The 9,295-nt window shown below is 43.7% G+C and overlaps 1 long non-coding RNA gene across 2 annotated transcripts; it reads left to right on the top strand.

The window, feature by feature from the left end:
- Nucleotides 1-1,558: 1,558 nt before the first annotated feature.
- On the top strand, nt 1,559-7,799 carry LOC123513052. 2 transcript variants are annotated; one of them, XR_006677252.1, is made up of 3 exons: nt 1,559-2,033; nt 3,011-3,116; nt 6,842-7,799. It is a non-coding gene; the product is annotated as an uncharacterized LOC123513052 (long non-coding RNA). The 2 variants fall into 2 exon arrangements; XR_006677251.1 differs by having other exon boundaries at nt 1,559-2,041.
- Nucleotides 7,800-9,295: the final 1,496 nt, after the last annotated feature.

Genomic DNA, 9,295 nt, shown 5'->3' with positions numbered 1-9,295 from the left:
ACTCTTGTAAGAACAGATGAAGTCCTGGTGTTCAGTTAACATCTGAGAGTGAAGAAACCGTGTTCTTATCCCAGCTTCCTTGATTAATACTTTTATCTGTCTTTGTAGTGTTTCATTATTACTGTAAACTCACTCTCTCTCTCTCTCTCTCTCTCTCTCTCTCTCTCTCTCTCTCTCTCTCTCTCTCTCGTTAGTTCTGTAGTGGTGCTCCGCTTTTCACGCATATTATTGCATGAAAAAAAGGCTCTCACTGACTTCTGAGTGAGCACAGTGATATATGAATGTCCTGTGATGAAAAAAAACAGGAACATTTATGGAAAGTGTTGTCTCTAGATAGAAAATAAGTGAAAAGGAGTGGAAGACTCCAAGATGGCAGAGAAATATGCCATTTCAGCATTATTACCTTCGTTCTGTTATAAGTGTAGCTCTGATTCTGGAGACATAACAAAGTCCATTAAGTGTTGTCTGTGTAACCGGTGGGCTCATACGAAATGTGTGAATTTGGCAGGGATTAAATCTGAAAATATCCGCAATGTGAGGTATCTGTGTGATGTTTGCTTCATTGAGGTGTCATCTCAGAAGAAATTCATCAATGATGTTGAGGATTTTAAGTCTGATTTGAAGAGCATTACTGCTAAAGCTGACAAGATGATGGCAATAGTTGATAATAAGATGGCAAGAATGGAAGAGATAAGTATCAAGGTCGATGAGGCAACAGAAGGCTTGGCGGGAGTTGCTGAGTCGCTGAATTTGCTGACTCGGAACATTCCACACCTTGGCAGGATGTGAAGAGGAAGAGGAGGATGAAAAGAACCTGCTTGTTGTAGGGTAACTCAGGATTCTGAAGCAAATCTGAAGAATGAAGTTTCTCATGCTTTGGATGGAATGCAAATTAATGATACAAAGTTTGCTAATGATGGCAAAAAATAGTGATGAATTTTGCCGATGAGAGTCTGAGAAATGAGGCAGCCCAGAAACTGGAGAATGTTGAAAAGTTGACAACTAAATCTGTTCAGAAAATTAAACCCAAGATAATGCTATGTAATGTCCATAAGGAAGAGACTAAGGAGGGTATCATTGATACAATTATTGCAAGAAATGACTACCTTCAAGCAGTTCCTGATATCAAGTCAAAGATTGAGAATATTTTTTTGCAAACCAGCAGCAGGGGGGCACAGTTCATTACATCATGAAATGTGATCCAATGATAAGACAGTTGTTGCATCAGCATCAGGACAGGATTAAGCTTGAATGGGGAGTTTACCAGGTTCGCGACAGGTATCATGCACTTATCTGTTACCATTGTCAAAGGTATGGTCATACTGAGGCAAACTGCAATGCCAAGAAAAATGGTGAGCATCCCGTTTGCTTTAAATGTGCAGGCAACCACAAGTCCAAGGATTGCACATCTACAGAGAAGAAATGCATAAACTGTGTGAGGTTTAAGAAACAGAATACTGACCACTCGGCGAATAATAGTTGTTGTGTTGTGTTGGAAAGTGAGATTGACAGGATCAGAAATATTACAGATCATGGCTACTAATGCTGTGAGCTCTGTGTTGAAATGTGGTTTATTAAATGTCCAGTCAGTTGGAAACAAGACAATAGAAATCAGAACTTTAATTAATGATGAGAATCTGGATATTCTTGCTTTGATTGAAACATGGCTGAGTGAATATGATACTGTGAAAACTAGAGAAATGACCCGACACTCATACATTTGTGCACATACCAAGGAAGACGATGCAGACCCATACAGACTACATGAGCCAAGAAATAACCTTGATATGGGATGTCGAGTATTTGCAAGATGCACACCAAGGATTTACAATAAACTGCCAAGTGATATTAAAGGTTGTACCATGATCAATATCTTCAAATAGAAATTGAAGACATATTTGTTCAAGGGAGTTTATGATTTTAACGGCATGGAAATCAAAGACAATTATAGATGCTAGTTGCTTTTGAGGGAGGCTCTGCTGAGCGCTGCCTCGCAGTGGAGCGGAACCTTGAACAAACACCCCAAGTAACAAGTAAGTAAGTAATTAACATATGGTTCCATAAAACTTGTTTTAGTAAACAGTAAGATGTGACATAATCAGTTGAAATTTTTAGGCAAGTACAGTTCTGTACTTTGCTGTAAATACGGTTTACAAATAGGAAATGTTTTTGTCACTGTTCTGGTCTATGAATAAACTTGGTTGTAAGATGAATAAAGGCAAGGATTGGTAATATTTATTAGTAGAAATTGTCATAGGAATGTTAGAAAGAATTCAAACTCAAATTTTTGTGTTTGCAGATGGCAATAAAACATGACTTTGTAAATCAGTCTTAATACTTTCAAGATTAAAATGTTAAAAGACAATACTTGTAGAGAAGAAAATTAAATTATTTATGTAGCAGAGAGCATGTAGGATAGAATTAGGAAACCAGAAACAGCAAGGGTGATGAGACACTTAATAGAAGAAGTAAATGAGTCTAGATAATGCAACCCTATCCCATCCAAGAATATGGACCAGAAAAAAAGTGGAAGAGTTTTGTAGAGATCATTGGTACAATTTGGGTGTATGTGGTGAGAGGAAGGTCAGTGGGCATAGAGGATGAATGGGGACTCCAGGATAGCTTAAACAGCATAAGCAGGAGTTGATGAAAGGAATGAAGTCAGGACAGGAGAAGCAAGCAGATGTATGAGCAATGTCTATGGTTTCAGAGACAAATGGTTGTATTTAAAATTGGTAAAAGATTTAGCAAAAGAAATAAATTAGTAATTGATTGGTAATAATAAATTATGATGTCCAAGTGGTATGACAAAATGATATAATGTAAATGGATAATGTTAGTAGAAGGAAATTACTAGTTAAAATAACGGAACAGTTCCAGTGTACTTATCACAAGCAAGAAACTTCTTGAACCTCATCCATAAGTGTTTTCTTTATTTATTGTTGATGGCTCACACTTTTTCCTTTGTGGTGTAATACATTCAGTGCCTCATATACCTGTACACTTTCAGCTGGAGACAGTCATACCTGGAAAGTGGTGAGAAAACTGGCTGCTGAAGCAAAGCACAAGAGTAGGCACCGCTGAAAAAAATTACTGCAGCCAAAGGAAAGGAGGAGGTAAGTGAAAGCCGGTCATTTGAGTCCAGTATTGTTACCATTGGCTGCAGCACAAACTTACCCAGCTTGACAGACACAAGCCACAGGATTGAGTTGAGGTAGTCTCACTCTCATCACAGAAGCTTCAACAATGGCTTGTACATAAAAAGTTCCTAGGGCAAAAACTTGGTCTAGGACATACATGTTGCCTAAGAAAAATTAGGACCTACTTACAAAAGCTTTAATGTCCTAGGAATTTGCCCAAGTCATAACATTCCTAGGTCAAGTACAGAAGTGACTTATGACAGACATCGAGACGTCTGCTATTTCATTTTTCACACATCAACAGCATTAATTTATGCCTTTCATATTGCTGCACATATGTTTGCGCTTTTTGTAAAATTTAACAAATATAAGGCACATGATAATTCCATTGATTGGGTGGAACTATAGATTGAACAGTTTTCTTGTGTAGTATTTTATTATAATAGGCACTAACTTACTGCTGAAACAAATAGTGTATGAGGGCCTCATCTTTATTAAACTAATGTCTGTAGATGATACAATTGCTTCCCTCTTTCTTATAAACAATTCCAAAAGCCTCAAAATTATCTGGGTTATGATTAATGGCTTGTGGCTGGCTTACACACTTCAGTTGCATTCCTCATATTCTGCTGGAATCCTGTTGTTCAAGGGGGAACACAGGATTTATCACCTGGGTAATAATATCCCAATCAGCAGATATTACGTGTTTTGATGTTGAACTCTTTGCCCTAAACAGGACTGAGCTTTTCTTGTTTATCACCTCAAGGAGCAAGGTCTCGACATTGCTCCAGTTTGGACTTCTTTTGAAAATGCTCAGGACAGAGAGAGAGAGAGAGAGAGAGAGAGAGAGAGAGAGAGAGAGAGAGAGAGAGAGAGAGAGAGAGAGAATTTTTCTGGCCCAGAGATACAGGATGAGTCACACTAGGCTTGTTCCCATATCAACTTTTATCAGAATTTCCTTTACTTATGGATTGTCTTGACTCACGGTCTCAACAGTGAATTTCTTGCATACTGCTGTTTCTGTTAAGGAAAGCTGTTTCTTGATGTCTCTTCTGGAAACATTCCTTTCCAGTTTCTTTCCATATCCTGTGGCACCTTTCATATCTGGGATCACAAGATTATCCCTGGCAAATGGGCAAGCTCTTAATGTGTGGCCCCTATTCACCTAGCAGTAAATAGGTACAGGATGTAACTTGAGGGGTTGTGGCCTCGCTTTCCTGGTGTGTGGAGTGTGTTGTGGTCTCAGTCCTAACCGAAGATCGGTCTATGAGCTCTGAGCTCACTCCGTAATGGGGAAGACTGGCTGGGTGACCAGCAGGCGATTGAGGTGAATTACACACACACACACACACACACACACACACACAGTGGAGTGTGTTGTGGTCTCAGTCCTAACCGAAGATCGGTCTATGAGCTCTGAGCTCACTCCGTAATGGGGAAGACTGGCTGGGTGACCAGCAGGCGACTGAGGTGAATTACACACACACACACACACACACACACACACACACACACACACACACACACACACACACACACACACACACAGTGGAGTGTGTTGTGGTCTCAGTTCTAACCGAAGATCGATCTATGAGCTCTGAGCTCACTCCGTAATGGGGAAGACTGGCTGGGTGACCAGCAGGCTACTGAGGTGAATTACACACACACACACACACACACACACACACACACACACACACACACACACACACACACACACACTTTTCCTTGTCTGTTCTGAGAATACTCATGCTAAAGAAAGATAATGGAGAAAAAAACAGGAAAGACAAGTGATAGGGAAGAAGCTGGAGGAAGCTGTGTGAGATGTGAAGCAACACCATAAATAACAGAGGTGGCTGTGTGAGGTGTGCCAGCAACACCACAAACAACAGAAAAGACTGTATGAGGTGTGCCAGCAACACCACAAACAACAGAAAAGACTGTATGAGGTGTGCCAGCAACACCACAAACAACAGAAAAGACTGTATGAGGTGTGCCAGCAACACCACAAACAACAGAGAAGGCTGTGTGAGGTGTGCCAGCAACACCATAAACAACAGAGAAGTCTGTGTGAGGTGTGCCAAGAATAACAATAATAATACCAACAACGATAGGGAGTGTTCCTGCTGCACTGGAACAACTTGGCACCACAGCACCTCCACATTCCCTGCAACACCCCATCATGGTCTCACTATTGCCTGGGCTGCTGCTGCTGATGGTACCTACAACAAATGTTACTGGAGACCCTCTTTCTGAACTGCGTGACCGGTGTGGAAGAAAACCTGACCTGAGGAATGTGAAGCAACCTATCACGTGTGACCTACCACAATGCAGTTCTATCCTCATCACTCCCCTTTCCCTGCCCCTCCAGCTTATATTGCAGCTAAAACTAGGAGAACGTAAGACTTGGCTTTCCCTGTTCAACAAAGCAGGTAACAAGTGTGGTAATGTGGGGTTGTGGTTGGATGAAGATCACTCTAATACTATTAAAGTGTTCGGGAAGGGAGGAGTGTGTGGCAGCTCTGAAATCTTCACCAGTGCTTTCCTCAACAATACCTTAGCCGGAGGCAATTGGTGGCACTTTGAGGTGGTGTCAACAGGAAAGCAAGTGAAGCTGTACTCCCAAGGACACAAGAACACAAACCTCAGCCTCACCTGCCAGCCTGGCCTGCCCTCCCATGTCACAGTGGAAGCCCCTTCATGGTATAATTACTCAACCCACAGCACACCCACTACTGCTAACACCCTGACCATTTCTACCAATCAAGCCACCACCACCACCACACAGGTCCCACACACCACCACCATCACCACACAGTTCCTACCCACACCCACCACCACCACCACCACCACCACCAGAGACTCCAACATCACTGTAACCACACAGGACCACCACCACTGTCTACCTTGGTATGTGTTCTTTATCATAGAGAGTATTGTGCTCATCCTGGTGGTGGCACTGCTGGCATGGCAAGTGAAGACCAGTTGTGCTCAGAATGTTGCCAGACTCTTCATTCCACAAGAGATCCCACATAGCCTGAGATGTGGATGCTGCTCGTCCACCTTGCCCACCAGACCCTTCACCCACCACGACAGTGACAATAGCCTGTATGGGGCACCAGACCCCCTCACCCACCATGACAGTGACAACAGCCTGTATAGGGCACCAGAGCCCCTCCTCACCCACCATGGCAATGACAACAGCCTGTATGGGGCACCAGACCCCCTCACCCACCACGACAGTGACAACAGCCTGTATGGGGCACCAGAGCCCCTCACCCACCATGACAGTGACAACAGTCTGTATGGGGCACCAGATGCCCTCACCCACCAAGACAGTGACAACAGCCTGTATGGGGCACCAGATGCCCTCATCCACCATGACAGTGACAACAGCCTGTATGGGGCACCAGATGCCCTCACCCACCATGATAGTGACAACAGTCTGTATGGGGCACCAGAGCCCGTCACCCATCATGACAGTGACAACAGCCTGTATGGGGCACCAGACCACAACATGTAACACTGGAGCAGTTGCTGTGACGAACAATAGCCTGTATGAGGAATTGACAACTGTAGTTAATAAACCTTGAAACACAGTAAACTTTTACACCAGTGTCTCTACCAATAACAGATTTCTTCATTTATAAGTTTGTGTAATTTAGTGAAAGAATCTTGTTGATTGGTTTATTTATTCAAAGAACCATGGAGCCACCACACTGAAGATAAAGCACTCCACAATGTGCATCTCCCCGGACAAGTGCCCTGCCATCTGTGTCAGCCAGCAGCAGTTGGACAAGACAGAAGAATTACCCTGTAACTCCAACAATCAGAGCAGGCAAGTAGGCACAAGTAGTCTAGGAGGCCCAGTCATCAACCTCTGCTTGAAATGTGATACATTATAAAGTAAAACATGCTCTATAAGAAAAATATTCATTTGTAAAAACAATTTTTAAAAATACAATAATTTTTCACATTATGTAAATGTGTCTGCTGCTTGTTACTAACGACAGGGAGCCATGTTACATTGCCAGTTCAACTCATCATCAATTCCTGTATTTTTTTCTGCCATGAACTGCCTTGTTGTGTCATTAATGGAGTCAATGTGATGTGCTGCACAGCTTGTCAGTCACTATCTCATACTGTGAGAGAAAACTTTAAGTGGATCTTATTTTAGTATGGGTAACCACCCATACTAAATTAAGATCCACCTGTCAACCTCTCCCACCTCCATACCACAGACACACAGTAGGATTACAAACCATGGTCACTTGTCACATCTTCATACCAATAATTTTTACTCTTCTTACCTTCCAACAATTCACAAACTAATCACTCATCTTCACACCAATAATTTTTCTCTCATAATTGTTGCCAGGATATGTTTTTTCATCAGGCTCCACCATTGAGAGGTTCTGGCTGGTGCTACCTTGAGTGTGATTGAGGTATATGCATCAGCAGGTCACTGGAGATTGTTGTTCAAGGCTAATGGTGGAAACCTTAATGAGGGAATGTTACACTTTAAAAAGTCTGACAATAAGTCAGCTAGGAAATGTCCCTCACACCATGTTTACAAATAACTTGTTGCTTCCTCACCCCCCCCCCCTACACACTCACTCTCTCTCTCTCTCTCTCTCTCTCTCTCTCTCTCTCTCACACAGCTCGCTCCGTAGGGAAACACACACACACACACACACACACACAGCTCGCTCTGTGGGGAAACACAAACACACACACACACAGCTCACTCCGTAGGAAAACACACACACACACACACACACACGTGTGTTTTGGTCTCAGTCCTACCCGAAGATCAGTCTATGAGCTCTGAGCTCGCTCCGTAATGGGGAAGACTGGCTGGATGACCAGCAGGCGACCGAGGTGAATTACACACACTCTCTCTCTCTCACACACACACACACACACAGCATGCTCGACTCACAATCGAAAGACCTGTGTTCGAGTCCCAGGAAGCGGAGAGGCAAATGGGCAAGCCACTTAATGTGTAGCCCCTGTTCACCTATGGGTAAATAGGTACAGGATGTAATTCGAGGGGTTGTGGCCTCGCTTTCCTGGGGTGTGGAGTGTGATGTGGTCTCCGTCCTACCCGAAGATCAGTCTATGAGCTCTGAGCTCGCTCCGTAATGGGGAAGACTGGCTGGGTGACCAGCAGACGACCGAGGTGAATCACACACACACACACACACACACACACACACACACACACACACACACACACACACACACACCGCATAGTGTAGTGGTTAGCACGCTCGACTCACAATCGAGAGGGCCGGGTTCGAGTCCTGGGGTGGCGAGGCAAATGGGCAAGCCTCTTAATGTGTGGCCCCTGTTCACCTAGCAGTAAATAGGTACGGGATGTAACTCGAGGGGTTATGGCCTCACTTTCTCGGTGTGATGTGGTCTCAGTCCTACCCAAAGATCAGTCTATGAGCTCTGAGCTCGGGAAGACTGGCTGGGTGAACCAGCAGGCGACCAAGGTGAATTACACACACACACACATATATACATAATATGCCCGGTAGCTCAGTGGTTAGAGCGCTGGCTTCACAAGCCAGAGAACCAGGGTTCAATTCCCCAGTCAGGTGGAGATATTTGGGTGTGTCTCCTTTCACGTGTAGCCCCTGTTCACCTAGCAGTGAGTAGGTACGGGATGTAAATCGAGGAGTTGTGACCTTGTTGTCCTGGTGTGTGCCTGGTCTCAGGCCATTCCGAAGATCGGAAATAATGAGCTCTGAGCTCGTTCCGTAGGGTAACGTCTGGCTGTCTCGTCAGAGACTGCAGCAGATCAAACAGTGAAACACTCACACTCACACACACACACACACACACACACACACACACACACACACACACACACTCTCTCTCTCTCTCCACAGAATGTCTCCCGACAATATGTTGACAAACCAGTCACTCAACAATTTTTTCTCTCTCTCTCTCTCTCTCTCCAACACAACAGAATATCCCCCTCCAGTATGTTGACAAACCAATCGCTCACCACATCCTCACCACAATATTCCTCTCTGTTCATTCTCTAAACATAACAAAAGACAATAATAATAATCTGAACATTTCAGACACAATAGCATGGTGAGCAGGGCACGTGACTGTCAGAAGTGGGTGTGCATTTAATT

This window comes from Portunus trituberculatus, chromosome 35, assembly GCF_017591435.1.
Source record: "Portunus trituberculatus isolate SZX2019 chromosome 35, ASM1759143v1, whole genome shotgun sequence".
Taxonomy (NCBI): domain Eukaryota; kingdom Metazoa; phylum Arthropoda; class Malacostraca; order Decapoda; family Portunidae; genus Portunus; species Portunus trituberculatus.
Note: the sequence above shows the minus strand (reverse complement) of the source record. Positions and strands in the feature narration are given on the sequence as shown.